Here is a 5614-nt window from a genome sequence, read left to right on the forward strand (position 1 = left end):
AAGAGAAGTGGAGAAAACAAAACAGAGGAACCGAGAAATATAACGATACTGAGAGAAGTATCCGGTAATAAAAAATTATATATTAAATCTTTCTCAGCGATGAGGACTTTTATAAACAATATTTTTTTCCGAACGATTTTAATCTGCTTAGGAAGATTTTTCAAGCTGGAGAGGCTACAAATAACCCAGCCCTCATTCACTCCTTCACCACGTGGATGTCCTCAGCTAATATATGATAGTCTGGCGTCAACTAGAACCTAATGAAAAAGACGTCCCAGGGCTGTGTGTGTTTGTACTTAAAATTTTCCCTTTCTGTGGTTCCTATGTTGCTGGCTTATATTGTACTTACTTTACTTATCACACACACACACACACACACACACACACACACACACACCGGTCGCTGGTGCAGTGATAGCGCTCTCGCTTGCCAACTGGTGGACGGGAGTTCGCTCCTCGCTCAGGTTGCGAAAAGTTTCACTGACGAAGTGGGTGGTTACTGTCCCCCTTGAGCAAGGGGACGGGTGTGTGTATGTGTGAAGGTCACAGCCTTGCCCTTAGATCTGGCTATATGAGCTCTCAGCTCCCTTCCGGGAGGGTAAAAGCTGACGATCACGGCCATAAAGTGATCCTGACCGACCCTGTGAATTACACACACACACACACACACACACACACACACACACACACACCGCTCGCTGGATCAGTGGTAACGTTCTCGCTTGCCATCTGGTAGACGGGAGTTCGCGCCTCGCTCAGGTTGCGAAAAGTTTCATTGACGAAGAGGGTGGTTACTGTCCCCCTTGAGCAAGGGGACGGCTGTGTGCGTGTGTGAAGGTCACAACCTTGCCCTTAGATCGGACTATATGAGCTCTTAGCTCCCTTCTGGGAGGGTAAAAGCTAACGATCACGACCATCAAGTGATCCTGACCGACCCGGCGAATTACACACACACACACACACACACACACACACACACACACACACACACGTGCAAGAGTTTCTCCTAACGCAACATGTGAGGGAAACCACCAGAAAAAGAAGACTCGATGTACCTTCAGTGCTAGATCTAATATTTACTAGGCAAGAAAATGATATTGACAGTTTAATATATCACCCTCCACTCGGCAAAAGCGATCATGCAGTACTAAATTACAACTTCAGGATAGCATATGACAGTTAACAGCAATGAAAGTTACAAAAAGTGCCTAAACTATAAAAAGGGAAATTATCAAGACCTAAAGAAGTATTTCTTAGAAGTTGATTGGGAAAATGAGCTTAGAGGACAAGATTTAAATGCTGTATATAAAATATTCTGTGAATTTTATGAAATAGGAGTCCAGAAGTACATCCCACAGCACAAAGAAGCAGATAAGAAAATACAGAAATCGTTCAATACAGAATGTAAAAAATCAAAAGAAAAAAGAGATTTGTTGTGGAATAGATACAGAAGACACAATAGTGAAAGGGCGTATAATAATTACAAACAGGCAAGAAACGATTATACAAGAATAAGGAGGGAAGCCCAAAAACAGTTTGAGGAGGATATAATATATGAAAGTAGTGATCAACCAAAGCTGTTTTACAGCTACATCAGAAGCAAAACCAAAGTAAAAGATATAATACAATCCATTATGGACGAGGGAATCACTTATACGCAAGAGAAAGATATTTGTGAAGCACTAAATAAGAATTTCCAATTAGTTTTTACCGAAGAAAAAATTTTTGAGAGGAACTATGTGGAACATGCATGTCCACACATACTACCAGATATACAAATAGCAGAAAAAGTAATACAGGAGGAGTTAAGTAGATTAGACAGAGGAAAAGCAAGTGGTCCTGATGAAATTTCATGTTGGGTATTACGAGAATGTGCAAAGGAGTTAAGTAAACCATTATTTTTAATTTTCAAGAAATCCTTGAGTCAAAGTAAACTACCTGATATTTGGAAGAAAGCAAATATTGTCCCCTTATTCAAGAAAGGAAATAGACAAAATCCACTCAACTACCGACCAGTATCACTGACCAGTGTTGTAAGCAAGGTATTAGAAAAGCATATAAGAAAAGCTTGGGTAAATCATCTAGAAGAACACAGTATGACAACAGAAAGACAGTTTGGTTTCAGAAAAGGAAAATCAGGTGTTACTAATCTGTTGAGCTACTATGACAGAGTAACAAACACAATACAGGAAAGAGAAGGATGGGTGGACAGTATCTATTTAGATTTCAAGAAAGCTTTTGACACAGTACCACACCAAAGACTTTTATGGAAACTGTACCATAAAGGAGGAATTCGAAGCAAACTGTTTTGTTGGATGCAAGATTTTCTCATAAAAAGATAAATGAGAACAGTACTAAGAGGAAACTACTCATCATGGAAAGAAGTGACTAGTGGAGTACCACAGGGTTCAGTGCTGGCACCAATCATGTTTTTAGTGTATATAAATGATATAAACAGTAACACTGGAAATGAAAGCTATCTGAATATGTTTGCAGATGATGCAAAAATACAGACTCCTGTAAAGAGCTACAAGAAGAATTAAATAAACTTCATGAATGGAGTAATACATGGTAAATGGAATTCAATGTGGACAAGTGTCATGTAATCAAGTTTGGTAAAAGTGGAAAAAGACCTGATTGGGATTATAAGTTAGGAAATAAAACCCTATACACATCAGAAAGACAGAAGGACCTAGGTGTGATTATCAATAACAGACTATCTCCGGCTGACCACATCAGCGAGAAGGTACGAAACATGTATTCACTGCTTGCAAATATGAGAATAGCATTCACATACATAAATGAAGACATGCTAAGAAGGATAATAACATCATTCATTAGACCAACCCTGGAATATGCATCAGTAGTCTGGAGTCCTCATCTCAAAAAACACATAGACAAGATTGAAAAAGTTCAAAGGGCCGCAACAAGATGGATACCAAGCTTAAGGGACCTAAGCTACGAAGAAAGACTAAATAAACTGAATCTACCAACACTACAGGAGAGAAGGAAAAGAGTTGACATGATAATGCTATATAAATGCATATCAGAGAAGGAGAAAATAGACATAAATGATTACTTAACATACTGTATGGGGAAGCATCAGCAAGAGGACACTGCAAAAAACTGCATAAGAAGAGAGGTGATAAAGACGTAAGGAAATTCAGTTTCCCAAACAGAGCAATTGATCAATTGAATGCACTACCGAATGAAATAGTGTGTGCCAAAACAATTCACAAATTTAAGGATATGTACGATAAATATGGTTTAAGACACGGGGCAGTACGAGCTTGACTCATTCCTGTAAAGATACAATTAGGTAAGGCAAGGTAAGAACACACACACACACACAAACACACACACACACACACACACACACACACACACACACACACACACACACACACACACACACACGAGAGAGAGAGAGAATTTAAATACCACAAAATACACAAGAACTCACCTACATAGCCTAAATCAGTGGTTCTGTACCTTTGAGTCGCGACCTATGAGCGGATGGGTATGGATGTGACTGTGCCAGCTTCCCTTATCAGTTCATCAGTAGCCACACCAAGGGGGTCACCAGTGAGGATAACAGTGATTCAGGGTTGACTTTATTAGTGATACTGTTTGTCTGACCCCTCAGTGAATTAATCCTTTGTTTGTTTGTGGCAGATCTAACTGTGATTTTAAATTTATATGGCCATAAGAAACGTAACTCCTTAGCAAACCACGATCTGGCTACCACGGTACTCTCAGTCTATAAATTAACCACGGGCCTGTAACTATATAATAAGTACAAGGAGGTGTGTGTGTGTGTGTGTGTGTGTGTGTGTGTGTGTGTGTGTGTGTGTGTGTGTGTGTGTGTGTGTGTGTGTGTGTGTGTGTGTGTGTGTATGTGTGTGTGTGTGTGTGTTCTATAAGCAACCTCGGAACCGAATAACCACGGAATTATGTACAGTATAAACATTCAGTAATTTATTTAATATATTTTTAAGGCTGTCATGTATATACTGATTTTAGTTTCAGCATAAATGTTGTATTATTTTAAATTACTTGTCGTTACCTGCCTTAACGTGGAAACTACTGGTGCAAATAATCTTTTTAACGTCACAGGTCACAAGTCCATAATGAAGCCCCCAAACAAAACAAAATTAAATGAATAGATAGGTAAATAAATAAATAAATAAATAAAACATGAAAAACGTTAACCTAAATACACACATGAAAGTTAATCTGTTAAAATGTGACAAAATATTAAGATTACGTAACCGAAAACGCGATAAAATTTGAATGGGTAGACAGATTTGAGAACTGGAAAGGATGTGTTAAGAAAATAGAAAACAACTGGGTAGATTGGTAAGATATAGAGTAGACACAGATGTAATGAAAAAGATACTGGTACAGAGACTGACGTATATATAAAGTTGAGGTGATGGATAAACAGATAGGTGGACGTGTGTAAGATAGGAGAGGATGGAAGAGAAAGCGTGTGTGGGATTGTGTTACAGTAGTTCGTGTAGGCTAGTCTTGTAAATACGCTCACATGTACGCTCACAACACACACACACACACACACACACACACACACACACACACACACACACACACACACACACACACACACACTCGTCTCATTAACCTCGCTTGATGGCACATACACAGAGGTTCTTTCACACACACACACACACACACACACACACACACACACACACACACACACACACACACACACACTCGTCTCATTAACCTCGCTTGATGGCACATACACAGAGGTTCTTTCACACACACACACACACACACACACACACACACACACACACACACACACACACACACACACACACACACACACATTCCTGATTATGAACGCCTTCAATAGTTATTATTATTATTATTATCATTATTATTATTTGTGGTAGGAGGGGGCGCTCACCATTCACTCACTCGATGTAGTGCTGCTGTCGGGTGTCTGCCCTTTCCTCTCCTCCATCCTTCTTTCCTTCCATCCTCTTCTGTTTTCCTTTCCTTCATTCTTTCCTTGTCCTTCTGCCTACGGGTAACTTTACACTTCCTCTTCTGTCTTTCTTTCCTTCATTCTTTCCTCTTCCTTCTGCCTGTGGATGACTCTACACTGAGTGACAAGCCAAATGGTTTCCTGTACACCAGGAAACCATTTACTACGCTGAGTGGTAACCATATAGCCAAATTTTGGCGCCTGGTGGTTTAGTGAGTAATTATTGCGCTCCAATCGGATTGAGCTGGTGAAGGTTTATATCCAAAGGTTGGTTGGGGTTGACTGCTCATGTAATGCTACTCAGGGATGAATTGGTCACTTTCATCTTAAATGTCAGGACCAACTGCTTAGCCCCGGACTCCTACGCTCCTCATGGGGCAATGTAGGACTGGATGATGGATGGATGGATTATTATTATTATTATTATTATTATTATTATTATTATTATTATTATTATCATTATTATTATTTTTATTATTATTATTATTATTATTATTATTATTTTAACTTTTTCGATCATGCTACCACTAGGCGATGTTTTCCTGCGTCATGTGACACAAGAGAGGCCAGGACTACCTTGTTGTTGTTGCTGTTCTG

This window comes from Coenobita brevimanus, chromosome 107, assembly GCF_032717465.1.
Source record: "Coenobita brevimanus isolate Jiangsu-jjx chromosome 107, ASM3271746v2, whole genome shotgun sequence".
In the NCBI taxonomy this organism is placed as follows: Eukaryota; Metazoa; Arthropoda; class Malacostraca; order Decapoda; family Coenobitidae; genus Coenobita; species Coenobita brevimanus.